At 44.3% G+C, this 19,869-nt stretch overlaps 1 long non-coding RNA gene across 1 annotated transcript in view; it reads right to left on the bottom strand.

The window, feature by feature from the left end:
* Window positions 1-2,876, bottom strand: part of LOC132248439 (uncharacterized) — a 70,875-nt gene extending 67,999 nt beyond the window's left edge. Inside the window, exon 1 of the long non-coding RNA XR_009459634.1 lies at window positions 2,406-2,876. This is a non-coding gene — a long non-coding RNA (uncharacterized LOC132248439). The remainder of the gene's footprint in view (window positions 1-2,405) is intronic.
* Window positions 2,877-19,869: the final 16,993 nt, after the last annotated feature.

Raw genomic sequence — 19,869 nt, 5'->3', positions numbered from 1 at the left:
CCTACTTCTTCAGATGATATGAATGAACTCAGCTGAATAACAATGCTTTACACATCCAGCACCTTTAACTAGGTTGGCAATTGACTACAGATCAAGCACCCGCTTGATGGCAGCCACATGTATAACATTATTATAAAACCTGCAATAACATCAAGCAGAATGGAACCAGAGCAAATACCCTCTCAGCATCTACATGACCTCCAAGCCTGCTCCAGGACTTATTTAAACAAACAAAAAAAAAAAAAAAGGGATGAAGTCTTGCTTTGGGTCCATCCAGCTCTCAATATCAGTTCCTTTGCTGAAGCTCTCAAGTCTCAGAGATCTTCCTGCAGAATGGTTAATGTTGCAGCCTCTACTCTGACCAAGCCTAACAGCCCATACACACTCCCCAGCCCCCGTCTCCTCACCATAAGAATGAGTTAAGAAGCTGTAATTCTTTCTTGTTTGGAGCTTATTTCAGCAGAAAGGGCAACGGACTTGGCTTCAATTAGAAACAGCATAAGAGAAAATTAAGCAGTGTTCTCATTATTGCAGCAAGGGAAGATTAGGTTAGATATTAGGGGAAAGACTCCCACTAGAAGGATAGTAAAACAGTGGAACACGTTTCTCAAAGAAGTTGTGCCGTCTCCATCCTTGGAGGTTTTTAAGACGGATCTTAGACAAAGCCTTGGCTGGGATGTTGGAGTTGGTGATGCTTCTGTTTTGAGCAGGAGGTTAGACTAGATGACCTCTTGAGGTCCCCTCCAACCCTAATCTGATTATAGCAGAGCAGTGCAAATTAAGGGAAAGAATTAGGTCGACGTGTAACATGGGTCAAACTACTTGCACATATGAATTTAAGAGTATGACTGCTTTAATGTGTAGTGATAAGCAGAGCTACAACCTCCTGATTGCAGCCTAGGTGAAAATTTGGAATTTCTTTAGAACTGCAAATAAGGAACATCATTTATTTGCTGCTGTTGAAGACAATGAGTGCATTTTCATGAGGTCACAACAAAGCATTTCTGCTGTTTCCTCAATTGTGTGCACATGTATAAAACAAGCAACCACAATTTAGCCAGATCTTTGCTTTCACTGAGAAAAGCAGCACTGCTCAAATTGCTAAATCAATTCATTTCTACCTGAGGCACATTCATTAGCATCTACCACTTGGCCAGTCTGACAGTGGCAGGCTGGGCTTGCTGATCTCGGACACCTTACAGCTTGGGCCTGAATCAAACATGTATATAATTGACAATAGGTTTGGGGATGTTTTGTGACTCTGCAGCACCAAGTGGGTAGTTTAGGCTTTTAGATGGTGAAATGTTTTTTAGTAGCCAGAAGAGAGGATCAGGGTTCAATGCTTTTTGATTCTATACTCAGTTGGGAACAGGGCCCGGAAGGGGCCTCCTCCTAGACCACTGGATCCAGTTCCCTAAATTTGTAGGAAACGATCTACTCTAAAATCCCCACTTGAAACCATCATGCACAGCTACAAGGGACAATATCTGAAACACCCAACATATGCTACAACACTACTACAGAGTCATTTGATTCCTCTGAGCCTCAGTTTAGGTCTAACTATACTTTGCTACCTCATAACATTTTGTGATGTTCACTAAAGTTATATATGTAAAATCATCTAAGATGAAAGGCATTGTGTAGCGAGAGAGCAAATGAATCTTATTGTATAACAGGATGTTCCTCTTTCTAGAGTCCCGTGCTGTTCCCAAATCAGGTAAACCCAAGAAAAGATTTATTGTCAGCTTCTTGATTAGACAAACTGCCTCAAATTGGATTTTGTTTACAATGCAAGAATCAATGGCCATTTCAAGCTAAACTATATTTTGAATTAACACAACTTCACATGCTGCAATTAGTACAAAGACGCTTAACTAACAGCATTCACATCACCACTATTTTCCTACAATTAGGCTTTGAGGCGGTAAATCAAAACTTGGGTACATTTTGCAAACAAATCTTGCACATGAACTTTTGAATTAAGACTGCTGTGTAACAGTGATTAAAAGAGTCTCCTTCCTGTATGTTAAAAAAAAAAAAAAAATGTAAATAAACAATTATCCCTTTTCTACAAAGAAATTAGGTTGATCAATTAAGTCTACTGCAGAAAACCTTGAATTAGCCTGATTAGTTTCAGCTACTTAAATTCAGAAACAGATGCCTCACTTTGCTGAGCTCATGATTAAAGGCTGCATTCACAAAAAAAATTGGATTACGCACACTTAAGACAATACCTTGCATTTTTTTCCACAGCAGATGGCCTGCACAATTAGTAACATTTTTTTTTTTTTTTAATAATTGCAGCAAGAATGCATCTGAAGTGAGAACATGGCTAGGCCGAACTGAGCACTCAAAGCATTCTGGAAAATATCCATGAAACAAGGCTATTTTAATTGCTCACTTACATTAGGATGGGTCATATGCATCACAATTATGATATACCCTTTGTTGCCATGCAGGTTACAGCAGGAAATAAGATACCACTTCCTTTCCTCAGTGGGATATCCACAGAGGTACTGCTCCTTCTCCGGTGCAGGGGGTGAAAGTACCTGGGCTTCTCCCACTAATGCTCTAGTCAGAACAGCTGAGCAGCAAGGCGGAGGGATGGGATAACCTGTTCCAGGTGTAGATCTGGGGCATGGTATTTTCTCCTGAAGAAATACTGGGACTCTGAAACACAATATGGTCTGCTGCCTACTCCAAAGCACCAAAGACATACTGCTCTTTACCCAGCCCCTTCACTGGTATAAAATTAACATAGCTGCTATTGAATTTAGTGCAGCTATGTCGATTTATACCAGCTGAATAGATTTTTTTAGTGGCATTGACTAGGTCACCGCCACCCCAAAATACAAGCTAAGGCCCTGATTCAGGAAAGCATGTCCTCCTATGCTTCAGTAAGTCAAACAAGTGTTTAAATAGGTTTTCCTACAGAGGGATGCTTCCATGAATTGGGTTGATCCTCTAATAGAAAATCAGGTTAACTCCAGAAATACTTGTGTCATTTCTGCTCATTTAGGCTGTTGTAATGAGGATCAGAATCTGGCCTTAAAATGGGGTCATCATAAGAAAAAGTCATAACACTTAGAGACCTATTTTTGGTAGTCTTGGCCCCAACAGACATGCATCTTCCAGCTACACTAACTTCCTACTTTCTCAGTTATTCAGCACTTGTTTCTATCAGCCTGGGAAGGAGTCATTTACTGACTGTGAAAAGCAAAACCACCTAACAACCATATCTTACTACATGAGACAGCCTCATATATTGAATTGAAAGGTCCCTGAATTGTCCTCAGATATGAGTCTGTAGTTGCATTTCATATTCCTCTGATTTAACAACATCCTAAGCAGTGGGTACTGAAACTAAATTATTACACTTCAAAATACTCTGTATTAACTTATCCATCTGCTATAGCATTTTGCATAGTCAGGGCCTCCTTTGGGCACAACAGCTCAGGCAATCAAGTAAGATTCAAAGACATTGGCAGTAGATTAGATTACTTAGGAGAGAACATGGAGCCTGTATCAACAGAGGGCTTGGGTCTGTTCTCTCTGTGTCACAAATCCCAGGGTGCTTTCATTGAGGCTAATGGGCTTGAATTAATATATAACATGTCTTAAGTGAGGAAAGTATCCAGTTCAGGAAATCTGTAGAATTACTGTTTGTCATCCTTATCTTGGTTACTTTTACTTTTACCAACTATTTGTGGCCATATGTTCCTGTAACCTTGCTGAGGTTAGAAACTAAGTGGCATGCCAGGTCACTGGCATCCAGGCCTGGGCAATCACCCAGGGTCAGAAGAAACAACTGAGATCCAAGGGGAGCATGCAGAGTTGAAGCATAAGGGAGCCAGCAAACCAAAATCCAGAAGATCCATCTGGGGAACTGGGTCAGTGATATAGAGGCTTGGGCAGAGTCCAGGGTCAGGAAGCCAGCCAAGTCAGGTATCAAAGGGTACCTGATACAAAAGGTATCAGGGAGCCAAAGAGTCAAGACAAACTCAGGGCCTGTGAGCAAGCCAGGTTGGGTAGCCAGAGAGTCAGAGAGCTAATATCAGCACAAGCCAAGGACAAAACCCCCCTGGGTAAAATGTTAAGCCTTGCTGCCCTAACATTTCCTCTTCCAGATCAGGAGTTTTTATAGGAAGGGGTAAGGGGACTGCTGACCCTGGCTGGCCACTCCAGCTGCGGAGCATGGACATGCGGCTAGGCCCTGATAATGGGGTCTGACCTCCTACGTCCACCCCAGTGCTCAGCTGAGGAGGTGGCAAACTGGGATGAGTGGCTGTGCCTGGCAGGCTGAAGTGCCAGATTCAAGGCCACAGCCTGACACTAAGCGGGGTTGGATCTAGCCATTGCTTGAATTGGAGGTCTGCAAAGAAAACCTGGCTGCTGCTGCAGCTAATTGTGATCATTTCTTCAGGTGTATGCTGGAATCTGTAGTTTTCATGGACCACACCTCCAGATGGGAGTTGCTGATGCATGAATTATATCACTACAAGTACACAAAAATCATTCAACAAATTGTAGTTGCAGTAAGACTCAATTAAAGCACATGAAACACAATAAAAAGCAGCTAGTTCCTCAGGCTCCATGTCACTGTGCTTACAGGTCCCTAGCACGCTGCCACTGTGGTCAGTGACTTGATATCAGCTGAAGCCTGGCTGCGTCCTCTGCAGATTGCTCAGTCTACTTCAGTCAGCTTCTGGAATAGCTCACTTGCTCTCGGACAAGCTGATGGTAACTGGTAGTTTGACATTAAGTGCAAAGTCTGTTCTCTCAGTGATGTAAATCCCAAGAAAATAGCACGTTAATGATGAGTCATTTAAGGGTCTCACAAATTGGTAAAATAAGCTTGTAATTCATTCATTATTACAGTGATAGTGCAAACTATGTTTCTAAATGGCTACTTCAATGAGCGATAGTGCAGCCACACTTAAATTTAGCTGCAGGTATATCTGGTACTCTGTAGTGGGAGTTAGAGCAGTTAAGCCAGGCTGCGTTCAAAGCTTTCTGTAAAGAGCAGTGTGTTGGAAGCCGCTTGCAATGCATAATGGCAACAGTGACTGAGCCTAAAAACCAGGAAACATCACTGCATGTTTCTGCGTGTCACCTAAGGGCACACAATCTTTTAACTTCTGCACATAAGCAAGCTACCTGAAGAAGAATGTGCTGCGTTTGAAAGCTTGTCTAACTCTATCCCAACCACACAGCTGGTCCAATAAAGGATATCACCCACAAAAAATCCTGGCCTCTTCCATATTTATTGGACTGTCAGGGCTACAACAGTATTCCAACATTACCCATTTGCACATAGCCACCTCCTGTAGGCCGCTCTTATGAAATGGAGGGCTTGGAAGTCACATCAATGGTATAACTGCCACAAAAAAGGATGGGGGCAAATTCTACACAGCTCACAAATCTGCATTTACAAAATGTCTAGAAATGAGGTGAGGCCCTTAGGCCCCTGGCCAAAAAGGGTCTGGAAACCTATTTGGACTCATAGATTCATAGATTCATAGATGTTAGGGTCGGAAGGCACCTCAATAGATCATCGAGTCCGACCCCCTGCATAAGCAGCAAAGAGTGCTGGGTCTAGATGACCCCAGCTAGATACTCATCTAACCTCCTCTTGAAGACCCCCAGGGTAGGGCAGAGCACCACCTCCCTTGGGAGCCCGTTCCAGACCTTGGCCACTCGAACTGTGAAGAAGTTCTTCCTAATGTCCAATCTAAATCTGCTCTCTGCTAGCTTGTGGCCATTGTTTCTTGTAACCCCCGGGGACGCCTTGGTGAATAAATACTCACCAATTCCCTTCTGTGCCCCCGTGGTGAACTTATAGGCAGCCACAAGGTCGCCTCTCAACCTTCTCTTGCGGAGGCTGAAAAGGTCCAGTTTCTCTAGTCTCTCCTCATAGGGCTTGGTCTGCAGGCCCTTGACCATACGAGTGGCCCTTCTCTGGACCCTCTCCAGGTTATCCGCATCCTTCTTGAAGTGTGGCGCCCAGAATTGCACGCAGTACTCCAACTGCGGTCTGACCAGCGCCCGATAGAGGGGAAGTATCACCTCCCTGGACCTATTCGATGCATCTGCTGATGCACGATAAAGTGCCATTAGCTTTTCTGATGGCTTCGTCACACTGCCGACTCATGTTCATCTTGGAGTCCACTAGGACTCCAAGATCCCTTTCCACCTCTGTGCCACCCAGCAGGTCATTCCCTAGGCTGTAGGTGTGCTGGACATTTTTCCTCCCTAGGTGCAGCACTTTGCATTTCTCCTTGTTGAACTGCATCCTGTTGTTTTCTGCCCACTTGTCCAACCTATCCAGGTCTGCCTGCAGCTGTTCCCTGCCCTCCGGCGTGTCCACATCTCCCCATAGCTTTGTGTCATCTGCAAACTTGGACAGAGTACATTTGACTCCCTCGTCCAAGTCACTGATGAAGACATTAAAGAGTATCGGTCCAAGGACCGAGCCCTGCGGGACCCCACTGCCCACACCCTTCCAGGTCGAGACCGACCCATCCACCACAACTCTTTGGGTGCGACCCTCTAGCCAATTCGCCACCCACCGGACTGTGTAGTCATCCACATCACAGCCTCTTTACTTGTTCACCAGTATGGGGTGGGATACCGTATCGAAGGCCTTCCTGAAGTCTAAGTATACGACATCCATCCCTCCTCCTGTGTCCAGGCGTTTCGTAACCTGGTCATAGAAGGAGACTAGATTGGTCAGGCACGATCTGCCTGCCACAAACCCGTGCTGGTTTCCCCTCAACATAATTTGCCCTGCCGGGCTCTCACAGATGTGAGCCTTGATAATTTTTTCGAAGACTTTACCAAGGGTGGAGGTGAGACTGACTGGCCTATAGTTGCCCGGATCCTTCTTCCTCCCCTTCTTGAAAATGGGGACCACGTTAGCCCTTTTCCAATCCTCTGGGACTTGGCCCATGCGCCACGAGCGTTCGAATATTCCTGCCAGTGGCTCTGCAATGACTGGATGAATCCAAATGGTTTCCACTGTTTGATTTGGGGCGGGCGGGATGGAGGGGGTATTTTATTTTATTTTTTAAATTTTTTTTGATAGAGCAGAAGATTCTAATTTTGGAAATGAGAAATGAAGAAGAAAACCAAGGGTCACACAGCTCAGACAAAAATAAAACACACTTCCTAGGGTGTCACTCCTGGGGTTGTTTGTGTTAAATGTCCTAGACACTGAGGTCAGTGCCCTCTGGTAGAAGCATCACACAGATTACAGTGGGGAGTTTTATCAAGGCTGCAGGAAGTTTGATGGACACCTTGAGTATTTCAGGAACATAACTGAAGCCAATGTAATGAGCCACTGCATTTTACTTTGTGTTTTTTTTCTTGCAAATGAAGGATTAATAGAGCAGTGTAATCAATTCTGAATGAGTAAACCATGAAAAACCATTGTGTTGCCATAATCAGAATCCATCACTCAGCAACTGCTAGATAATTTTCCAGATAAATCCTATCCTGTTGTGTCACCATCTCACTGACTCTTCCCTAAGAATCTAGTGCAGTGTTCACAGACCCCTAGGGTCTGCAGACTATGTCTAAGGGGTCTGCAAAAGATAACTATGATCAATCAAAGTATGTGAATACCCACACTTACAAATCCTACTCAAAATTTCCAAAGGGGTCTACACCTCCATTCAAAAATTTTTAGGGGTCCGCAAATGAAAAAAGGATGAAAACCACTGATCTAGTATGTCAACAGTGCCCACCTTTTCAGTCTTTAAAATCTCCCAAGTTTTTTTTTTAAACTGTAAACAATAAAAATGGTAACAAGAAGAACCAGCTCCTTAATTTGGATCTAACAGTTGTCAGGGCTTAAGCTTTCTCCTGTACACTGCAAGAATCTAAGTCTTTAAAAATATGGGGCTAAACCCTCAGCTGGCATAATCAGCGCAGCTCTACTGACTTCAGATGAGCTGAGGTTCTGACCTGTAATACATAACGATCACCAGTAAGTATGTCTGTCACGCACGGCAGCAACGGCTGCCTATCTCTAAACATAACTACAAAGGCATCGTGACCTAGTGGATAGAGTATAGGACTGAAAGCCAGAAGGCCGGGATTTCATTCCCAGTTCTTTGTCCCCTATTACTTTCCCTTCCCAACATACGTGTGTTCAGACCGTGTGTTCTTTAAGGCAGAAACTGCCTCCTACTATCTTCCAGTTCAGTGGAGCCACAAAGGCATTACTGTGACTCAAATAATAATACAATAATTTAAATAACAGCTGGCAAGGGAAAAAAATAAACTTTTCATACTTAGGCGAGCAACCTGCCAGGGAAGAGGCCACAGCAGCCTGAACAGAAGATGCCCAGCTGAGGAAGAGGAACTGGAAGAATCAGAAAAGGTTGGAGGTGTCCAAGGGATGTATTTGGTAGCCGTGTTGGTCTGAGACAAAAAGAAATGCAAAACTCTAGAACTCTTGGTTCAGAGATGAAACCTTTTTTGGAGGTGTCCAAAGCACTTTTTGGGAATACTGCCTATAGCATTTGCAAGGATGTCTTCATTCATCAGCTTTGATATCTTGCTTTTCTGAGCATATCTTTATTATTTTAACACATTTTCTCCTCTGTTTCTCTTGCTCAAAGAGCCTCAGGGAAAATTCTGTTTTCCCCGTCTTAAAAGAAAAACATGTTTTTCACTTTGAAAATTAAATAGTTTGAAGAGGGACTCACCTGCTGAGCTAAGTACAGACAGTCAACAAGCCAGAGGCTGAATTGCTTCAGTCTTTGCAAGTTAGTCTAAACTGCGAAGCTTGAACTGAGAAACAAGTGAATAGACATTCACTTTTGATTCTGGAAATGCAGCCACGTGCCTGCAGTGGCTGAGGCCAGAACCTGGGAGGCGATACAGCATGCCTCCCAGCCTGCTGGCCACTGCCAAAAGGAAGGGAGGAAGCTCCAATGCTTTTCCCCCTCCCTGCTCAAGCAGAAGGGGCATGGCCAAGCCCCAGCCTGGGGCCAGCGTGCTGATGCCAGGGGGAGAGGGAATTTAAAACCCCTCCCCCAGTGGGACATCCCTGCCAGGCTTCTGCCCCCCACTTCCCTCTCGAGTAGAGGAAAGAGCAGCCCCATGCCAGGGTTTTCCCCGCTTCTCCCTTGCCCAGGCAAACCTGGCTGGGGTCCCATGCAAGCAGGGTAAGGAGTTTAAACCCCCTTTCTCCCATTCCCACAGAATGCCAGCCTGGGGCCAAGGCATAGCCACACCCTGTCCCCAATCTCCACTTGAGTGGGGAAAGGGCAAAAGCCTAGCACGGGCTGTCCCCCAACTCCCTAGAGCAGGGGTCCCATGCAGGCCAGGGAAGGGGTTTAAACCCCCCTCCCCTCCACCTCAGCATGCAAGCCCTGGGCCAGGGTCTAGCCATGGTCTATGCTCCAGCAGGGAGCAGGGGAGGGGCAGAAGTCTGGCAGGGGCGCCCCCACCAGGCAAACCCCAGCTGGGGTCTGGGGCCTCCTTCCCCTCCGCCTCAGTGTGCTGGCCCTGGCCGGCATCTGGCCACACCCCCCACCCCCTCCACTCAAGCAGCAAGCAGGGAAAAGCCAGGTGGGGGCTGTTCCACCACTGCCAGGCAGATCCCAGTGCAGGACCCATGCGGGCAGGGAATGGGGCTTAAAGCCCCCTGCCCCACATTCTGCCAGCCTGGTCCAGGGTCTGGCTAGCCCCTCTCTGCTCCAGCAGCAAGTGGGAGAAAAGCCGGTGAGGGGCTGCTCTGCCCCCACCAGACCCTGGCTATGGTCTACCCCCCACCCCCTTCTCAGCCAGCCAGAGCAGTGATAGTGCTCCAGCTAGGAAGAAGAGGGGCCGGGCCAACTTTGCTTCACTGGAGCAGACAGCACAGCACAGCCCAGGACTGCAAAGCATCCTGGGACTGTGATTTAATTTGAACCAGGAAGGGGTCTGGGACAGAAGTTCCATAAACTGGTTTGACTTAAATCAGTTAAGTCTGATACTACATTCAACCAGTTTTATCTTAAACCAGTTTTAGCCATTTTGAAACTGGTTCATGTGCACTGAACTTCTGTTCTGTTACAGGTTTAAACTGGTTTCTGATCACTTAAACCTGTTTATGTGTAACTTCTGTCCCTAGCGCTGGTGTTTTTCAGCATGCCATGCATAGAGGATTGGCTTTGTGATCATTGAAGAACAGAGCTAAGGTGCATGGAAAAAACTGTTATGGAAGGAATATTCCTTCCTTTTGGCAGTGGCAATTTGGAAGGAAAGCCATTGATTCACTGCCTCCTCCCACTTTGCATGTCTTGTCTTACCAAACTAGAAGCTCTTTGCAGCAGGGATGTTCTCCTAGTACAAGTTAATACATCCCCTAGCACAGTGAGATTGAGAGATTGAGATCCATAGGTACAAATGTAATTAATTTGAAGTAGTAATGACAACCTTGAAAATTAGGGAGATTTCTGAAATATATCTTGGCAGCCTGTGCCAAGAAAATGACTGATGTTCCCCTAGTGTGGGTGAAGGTGTAGGAAAGCCAAAGTCAAAGCTCATCTTTTCCAGACAAGAGCCAAACACTAACAAATCTTTTTTCTACAAAATTATTAACAGGAGTTTGGTAAGCATTTCCCAATACAAGCAAGTTATGAGTCCAACAGAATTATCAAAGCATATTTAGATCACTAAAAATGCATTTCATACCTAATCACAAGAGCTGTATCAAGAGCTCTGCAAGTAGGATTAGGTTTATGCCAGTCTGAAGGGCAAAATATTGGGCAATATAGTGACCTAAAATGGAATAAGTCCAGCTACAAGGAGACATGTTCCACTTTTACATGTTTGCTGTGTTGCAAGCTTTGCAGCTATGATGACAGAGAGCATGTGGCAACCTAATGCCTATGGTGCTAGAAGCTAAATAATGGCTGAGCCATTATGCCCCTGAAGTCACTGACAAAACGTATACTTGAAGTTTCAGGATGAGGTTTCAGGCTTAGGGGTTTGATGACGAGGGAGAGCGGTACAATAAATGAAGAAGCAGTAGACCAGAATCTTAACTCAATGAAGCTATACCCGTTTATACCTAACCATTTTAACATAGGTCAGCTCCAAGAAGAACAGCCTACAGAAAGAATTCTTTGAGCGCCTAGTGTCTTTAGTGTGTTTTTCTTCAAACGGGGTAGAAGTAAAATGTGACTGTATTCACATGCTTTATGTGAATACAATATATTCAGTAATATTCAGTAAACTGGAGTTACACAAGGGCAAAAGTCCCTGGAGAGCTGAGGCACGAGGGTGAGGGATGCTCTATGCATGGGACTCCCCCTTCTTCTATGGAAGGGCTTCCTGCCACCTCAAATGCAACTGGGTCCAGCCAGGGGCATGCGCACTGTCCTTATCCATCTCCAACCGCCAGTAAAACCTTTCTAAAGTTAAATGTAGCCATTGACAGTGGAAGCCACAGAACTAGAATGGGAGGAAGCAATTAGTTATGGAGCAAGTGCATTTCACAGAAAGTCTCCAGTGGATCACTCTTTGCTTCTAAAGGATTCCTTGACAGCTCCCCAACCTGTTAGACTGAGCCAAGGAAGGAAAACAAGTGAAATAATGTCCTCTTAGGATGAGCTGCTGTAAAGATATACAGTGCAACACATATACCTTTATGGGCCAGTTCTCCCACAGGTATAATCACGAATCTTTATGAACATGTACTCTGTCAAGGGCTCTGTCTTCCTCGACATATTTCACAAGGAATGGACTCTTGAAAGCCACATTCTGAATAAAGCAGCTTCTTTCATATGGTTGATCAGTCTCTGCCTTCATCCTCTTTCACAGCCAGGGGATCACTTTACAGCAAAAGGAAAACAAGAGTGTTTCTGTTTTTAACAAAATATATTGTGAGCCAAACCTTCCATAGTTCCATTAAAATAGTGGTTGATAAACTGGTTAAATCAGCAGAAGACATGATGTGTGTGTGTGTGTGTGTGTGTGTGTGTGTGTGTGTGTGTGTGTGTGTGTGTGTGTGTAAAAATATGTATAGGTACTACGGAGAGATGTATTACATATTTATAAGATACATATGGGTTATAGAGAAGCATTAAATATAAATGTATATATATGCAGAAAACTAACAAATGTGGCAGTAAAACCATTTTATTTGATTATATCTTATTAAAATTAGAACACTCCCTATACAGCATATTATTATTAGTATTAGTATTAGTATTGCCATTTATGTCTTGGTTCAGTAAAGTCAATGGGAGTTGAAGACATATTTAAATACTTTGCTATAGAGAAATGGGATTATTCACCTGCTTAATTTTAAACATGTGCTTAAGTGCTTGGCTGAATTGGGCCCCTGATGCCAGAATTTTTTCTTTGCAGCCAGTCATGCCAGATTGGATATTTGAGCTGGAGTATACCACGTGACTGACATTTTTGGCTAAACTCTGCACATAGTTAAAACGCAGAACAGCTGCCTGTGGAATTATATTCCACACGTAATTTTAAAAATAAAATAGAAGTCGCTGGCAAGCATGGGTTTATAGGCCAGAAACAAAATCCACAGACTGTAAAAATAAAAATAAATGGAAATCTTTCCTCATGCTGAGAAAAAGAACAGATAAGCTCATATTTCTATCCCATTCTGCGTTAATATGGGCACTCCAATATTAAAGTGATGGGTGGTCTTGAAATACCTTAGATGGGTCAGATTAGATGAGTAGTACTCTAAGGAAAAATGTGTTATAAATATGTAAAATCTGTTTTACCGGCACAGTGCACAGAGGAGGAGATGCGTCTACTGGAGATCGCTATTTGTTGTAATTCCATCTCCAGAGCACATTGTCAATGTCTTCATAGATGTATGCTGCTTGCTACAAGGCTGGTCTCCACACCCTATTTGGTTGCCAATCTAAGTTTGTAAATCGTTGGCCAGTCCAATTGCTTCCCTGCTAAAGGATTAATTCTGTTTCTGCTTGAAGCTTGCCATCTGACCATGGATCCAAATGGGAAGGCAAACTGTAGATTTAATAGATTATATAAACATTAGAGCTGGAAGGAACCTCACAAAATCATTGGGTCCAGCCCCCTACCCAAAGGGCAAGAAGTCAGCTGGGGTCAGATGACCCCAGCAAGGTAAGCACCCAAATGTTTCTTGTGCATGTCCAGAGTAGGTGTTTGCACTACTTCTGAGGAGAGTCTATGCCAGACTCTGGAGACTTGGATGGTAAAGAAGTTTTTCCTTATGTCCACTCTAAAATGGTCTTCCAGCACTTTGTGACCATAAGACCTTGTCTTCCTTTGGGGTGCCCTGGTGCATCTCACTCTCACTCAGTACATCTCATTCTGGGTTCAGGAATGTATCTGGTAGCCATGTTGGTCTGAGACAAAAAGAAATGCAAAAATCTAGAACTCTTGGTTCAGAGATGATACTTTTTATTAGACCAACTGAGGCATTGCAAAAAAAATGTTTTTTTCTGAAAGCTTTCAGGCTCACATGAAACCTTGCAGCCTGATGAAGGGTGTGTAAGCCTGAAAAGTTGCAGAAAAATATTTATTTTGTTTGCGATTTCTCAGTTGGTCTAACAAAAGGTATCATCTCTGAACCAAGAGTTCTAGATTTTTGCATTTCTCATTCTGGATTAAATTTACCCCCATACAGAGGTACTTAGTACAGCCTACATCAGCCGGTACTGAAGTTGTACCTGGTCCATTACATGTGGTTGAATTCCACCATCTGACAGTATGGGGTAGATAATTAGTAACACTGTTTCTGACACTGGAGCAGACCTAGAGCAGCTACCTTGGGTTATGTATGCCCCAAATTGGTGGAACAGACCAAGAAGAAGCAGGGATAAAGAGTAAGCATCTCTCTTATCATGGAATCTTCTTATGGCTACTCAGTATCATTTCTTCAATCTCAGCCAATCCTCTGAGGCAGAAGTTAAGCTTGTGGAAGAAGGAGGAAGAGGTTTGGGGCTGAAGAGGAACTGCAAAGAGCAGAACAACGGAGCCTTTCTGGGGACACAGGCAAGGAAGGAGTCTGCTCTGGAGTCAATTAGCCCTGCCGGGAGTAAGTTGCAAGGTTTTTCCTGCATCAGTAGCTTACTAAGGTTTTGTTTTATACCATAACAAATTCAACAAGATCACTCCCATAAGCATGCAATTTAGTGACACTCTTAGATCATTAAATCTCAGTGGAAAATTAATTAAATAAACCAGCCAGCTTCATTTTGCAATTACTGCCTGTGACCTTATATAATTAAGTCTTTTGCCAAAATAGGCTTGACTCATACCCGAAGAACATATTTGGCATAAATTGTAACTAAACAGAACAGTGGAAGTTACTAGAAAGGGAATGTTATAAACTAAAGGATAATTTAAAGAAAATGGGAGGTAATTTACCATCCACAGCTATTACAAATGGTCAGGATTTGCACAAAGAAAAGCCTGAATTTTCAGCCACAGTGGACACATCTACACATGCATTAATGCACCGTAATTACAGCGCATTAAATTTAGTACCTGTAACAACAGGTACTAACTTAACATGACATAATCAGTGGTATGATGCAGTAGCACTGGCACAAGTCTTTTAGGTGATGCTGATGAGCAATAGACTAATTCTACTGTGCTTTAGTACAGGTTTTGCCATGATGCATTAATGCATAGTAGAATTAGTCTACTGCACTTTAGGGCTGTGCGAAACAGAAGTGTTCTGTTCGACCAGCATTTCGACATTTCGACAAAACAGTGTTTCATTTTGACTTCTGTTTCGAGTTGAAACGGTTGTTCCATTTCATTCCATCAAAACGTTTCACCATTTCAACCCTGTTTCGACGTTTCGCCCATAGGATATAATGGGGAAGGTTGAAACAGGCTATAACTTAGTTGTTTCTAGCCATATTTGGATGAAACTTGCAGGAATAGTAGCCCCTTCTAAGGGCATAAAGTTTGCCAAGTTTCAAGGAGATAGGTGCAGGGGGTTTGGGGAAACTGCACCCCAAAATCTTGAAAGCAAAGCTCATGTCATGTTTATGTGTTAAGCCACAGTAGGGTCAAAACTGCAGGCATACTAGCCCCTGCTGAGGCCACAAAGCTTGCCAAGTTTCAAGGAGACAGGTGCAGGGGTTTAGGGAAACTGCACCTCAAGCTGTGGACAAGCAAAACTCATGACATGGGTGACACTGTGTGTGTTAAGATGCAGCAGGGTGAAAGCTGCAGGCCTCCTAGCCCCTGCTGTGGCCACAAAGCCTGCCAGCTGTTGAGGAGATAGGGTCAGGGTTTCTGGGTTCTGGGGCCCTGCACCTCTGGCTGCTGACAGACAAAACTCATGTCATGGGTGCTTGTGCAACTGTGTCTGTCTTGGGGCACGGGGGAAGGGAAACAACTGGAGGCCTGGCTGCTAGGCCCTGCTGTGGCCACAAAGCCTGCCAGCTGTTAAGGAGATGGGTTCTGGGGCCCTGCACCCCTAGCTGCTCACAGGCAAAATGCATGACATGGGTGCTTGTGCAACTGCCGCCTCTCATCAGGCAGCAGGACTGAAAATCCCCCATCGCTTGTCATCAAGACCTGGGGGTAATAATCGACGGCAGTATGAACATGAGCCAGCAATGTGATGCTGTAGCCAGCAGGGCCAACAATCCCCTGGCATGCATCAATTGATGCATCTCCAGTAAAACCAGCAGAACCATTGCAAAGAAGTGATTCTCCCGCTCTACTCGGCTCTACTCGGCATTGGCGAGACCGCAGCTGGAGTACTGCATCCAGTTCAGGGCTCCGCACCTTAACAAGGACGTGGTAAAGCTTGAGAGAGTCCAGAGGAGGGCTACCCATATGATCAGAGACTTGCACGGCAAGCCATATAAGGAAAGGCTGAGGGACCTGGGATGCTTCAGCCTGAAAAAGAGAAGGCTGAAAGGGGACTCAGTAGCAGCTTACCGCTACATCAGAAGTGTACATCTAGGGCTCGGTGAACAACTGTTCACCAGGGCACCCTTGGGGAAAACTAGGAGTAACGGTCACAAACTCCTGGAAGATCATTTCAGGCTCATTTCATGCTCATCATTAGGAAAAACTATTTCAGAACTAGGGTGTCCAGACTGCAGTTTTGACCCCGCTGTGACTTAACACATACATGTGACATGATTTTGCTTTCAGGATTCTGGGGTACAGTTTCCCCAAACTCCCTGCACCTATCTCCTTGAAACATGGCAGGCTTCGTGGCCTCAGCAGGGGCTAGCATGCCTGTACTTTTGACCCTGCTATGACTTAACACATACACATGACACAAGTTTGGCTCTCAAGATTTTGGGGTGCAGTTTCTCCGAATCCCCTATACCTATCTTCTTGAAAGTTGGCACATTTTATGCCCTCAGAAAGGGCTACCAGTTTTGCAAGTTTTATCCAAATCTGGACAGAAATGACAAAGTTATAGGCTGTTTCAAGCTTCCCCATTACAGCCTATGGGCGAAACGGCGAAAAGTTTTGGCTTGCCTCATTTTGTTTCGAGGCTGTTTTGACCATATCTGTTTCATTTCAATTTTGCTGTTTCAACCTCAAAACAGGTCAAAACAGCATCGAAACAAAACTTGTGGTGAAATTTCGCACAGCCCTAGTGCACTTCTAGCATCACGTGTAGATGTGCCCAGTAAGTCTCAACTTATTGCACCTCTTTCAGGCAGATCTACACTGTCTCAGATCACACTAGGGGGCACTACTATGAACACACACCTTGCATGCTTGCTCCTTCACCGCACATGCCAAAAAAGCCTGTTGCGTAGCTGTTTTTGGCACATACCCAGCACCGTTCAGTCTCTAGTACATGCCCAGAGTTACTCAAATAGTGGCTACATGACTTTTTCCAGCATATAAAGTAGGAGTGAATGGACGGTCTAGGATTTGGTGGCTGCTCTCTCTTGCGATGTGCCTGCTGCAATGTAGACATACCCTTTGTCACTCAGCCAGGGACTAAATGCATCCAAGGATGGCTCATTAGATGCCACTTAAGCAGAAAGAACCAGCTATTACCATGAGAATGCTGAGAGCCAAAGGACACTAAACTGTCTCTCCTGCACTTATGCTGAAGAGACATGAACAAACAATGCACAACTGTATAGATAAGAAGATTATTTTCTGTGTTTTTGTGTTTCTGTTATTTTATATAAGTGGTTTGGGGTCCATCCCGCCTTTTTCAATAATGCTATAAATCTTTAAAAAAAATTTAAACCAATGAAGATGAATTGAGACATTTTCAAAAAGGTTTGTACCTAGTCAAGATTATGCTAGATTAAACCTCTGTAAGGGTCTCAGATTGTATTCTGTTTGGGGAATGGGTGACTGCAATTCCTCTGAATTTAGACTGTGGTTTGAGAATTTGGAACCTGATGCTGAGTGCGACTGAGGGTCATGTCCCACAATCAAATTCCACACGAAACTCCCTTCAGTAGTAGTTCTGTCATCAGCAGGACCATTTCTTCAAAAGCTAGTCTTGCTGGCAAAAATAGAAACCTAGAGCCTATCAACATAAATGCAGCAAAAAATGCACGCTGGTGCCTTTCTTCCTCTGCTGTTTTACATGGCAAGAAGAAGACATTGTAACACACTCTGGACAATGATATGACTTTCCCCTTTGCTACAAGATATTTAACCTCTGTGATTCTCTGGTGTCTTTTTTGTGGGTTTTTCATAGCAGAGATCGATATATTTAATTGATAAATAGCCTTGTGTATAATGATTTTGTAATCCAGGCCATTCATCTTTTGAATAACTGCTATGCCGGTAATTTTTTTCAGAAGAGTAAAAAAATAATGGTAATGTATATGCATCTCTACATACACAGGCCCCTTCTTGCTTCTGTGGAAACTATAACAGTTTAGCCAAGGGAAGCATTTTGTTATAAAACTCTACTACTGCTAATTTTTCTCCCCATCATCCAATGAATCTGATATACATCAGATATTAAGAATGCCAGCTTCATGCTCCTTTTCTGCCATATGCTTGCCCCATAATCCAGGCAGACCTATGGCTAAGACTGGAATTAGAGAGGTAAGAAGGTCTAGCACAGGGGAGGAACACAAAGTGGGTCCTCAGGTTTCCACATACATTTTGTGTGTTGCCAAATAGAAGAGCAACGTTCCATAAATAACCCTGATCGGCACCATACCTTTTCTCTGGCAAAACCAAGGGAAGTGGACACTGTGAAACCTTTTAAGGATTTCTTGCACCTCTTCACCATCTGGAGGATACGAGCCCCAGACAGCGAATGAGTCCTGGAAATAAACAAACCCACTTCCTACAGGCAAGTCTGACCCAACAGACTGCAAATTATTTCCAGAGACAGTTTTACCACTGACTTCACTGGACCCAAGATTGCAAAGAAAGGTACCTTCAATAATGTTTAGCAAAACACTGGATTCAGAACACTGGTATTCCATTTCGAGTTCAACCAAAAACGTCCATGTGACCTGAGTAAGCCGCATAACTCTCTGGGTCTCCCTTCTCCATCTGTAAGAAGGAGATTAAAGCATTTCCCTTCCTCACTGAAATATTGGGAGGATAACATTTGATAATAGGATCGTAGGAAATTGGGGTGTGTGAAATGGGCCGTATTCGATTGGGATTTGGATTCAGCCTGAATCAGGGACAGTGATTCGACTTGTTGATTCGGATCATTGTCCCCGATTCGATTCGGCCAAATCCAAATCTGAAGATTTGATGCCGATTTGGAGAATCAGCGATTCGGACATAGACACAGCTTTAAATGTTTTTCCTACATACTTCAAGGTAGCAGGTGCGGTTCATGAATGCTGCGATGGTGGGGCAGATGGAGTCCAACCCCCCCCTCCCCCCCGTGTGCTCAGTAATGAATCTGGAAGTGGATCGGAAGTACTTCAGGTCCATTTCCAGGTCCGCCACTGAGCATGCAGAGGCCCCACACCCTCCAGCTTGGCGATCAGCTGCAGCAGTACCCTGAGTGCCCCCCCGCAACCCAGAAGGCACCAGTCGCCAAGCGGAGGCTGGGGGGGGCCCCCAGTGCTCTCCCTGGTCAGACCCAGAAGTGGACTGGAAGTGCTTCTGGTCCACTTCCAGGTCTGGTGCCGAGTGCGCTGGGGGGGGGGCCCCCACACTCCTGTGGGAAACTCCATCTGCCCCAGCATTGCAGCATTCACAAACCATGCCTGCTACCTCAAGGTATGTAGAAAAAACATTTCAAGATGTCTCTATGTCTGAATCATCGGATCCTTCCAAATTTCTCTGAATCGATTCAGGAGGTTTTAATTCAATTCGGAGACATTAAAGGGTCTCCTGATTCAATTCGAATTTGGAGACTTGGCCACCGAATTGAGCCAAATCTCTGCCGAATCAAATCAAGGACCAAAGCTTCACACAGCCCTAGTGAGAAAGTAACGCTGGAAGGGACCACGAGATCATCTAGTCCAGCCCCCTGCTCGGTGCAGGATCTTCCCTGAATAAACTGCCTCAGTCAAACGTCTGTCTAACAAAAAAGATGTTCCTTGGATACTACAGCTATGATGCACCTATGGGAGCCTACGGGCTGTTTTAGGTTCCTACAGATTTCTTATATCTTAATCTCATGTTTAATAGCTTTACTAGATTGGAGGAACATCATTTCTGTCTCAAGTCTCTTCTACATGTAAAATGGGAACAATGATGTTTGCTCACTTTTATACAGATCTTATATATAAGCACTGTTATAATTCCTCTCTCTTGTTTCCTCCTCTAATTGGTTTGCATCTGCTGGTGTCAAAATCCTATTACAGTGTCTCAGTATGGCAACGAAATACCATTTTTGTCATCCATAGCTTATAACAAGCTTTTAGAGCGTAGCATACCATATAATCACACACATATCAAGGAGCAATG

This window comes from Alligator mississippiensis, chromosome 2 (assembly GCF_030867095.1).
Source record: "Alligator mississippiensis isolate rAllMis1 chromosome 2, rAllMis1, whole genome shotgun sequence".
Lineage (NCBI taxonomy): Eukaryota > Metazoa > Chordata > Crocodylia > Alligatoridae > Alligator > Alligator mississippiensis.
The sequence above is the reverse complement of the archived record's forward strand: the minus strand, read 5'-3'. Positions and strand labels throughout refer to the sequence as shown.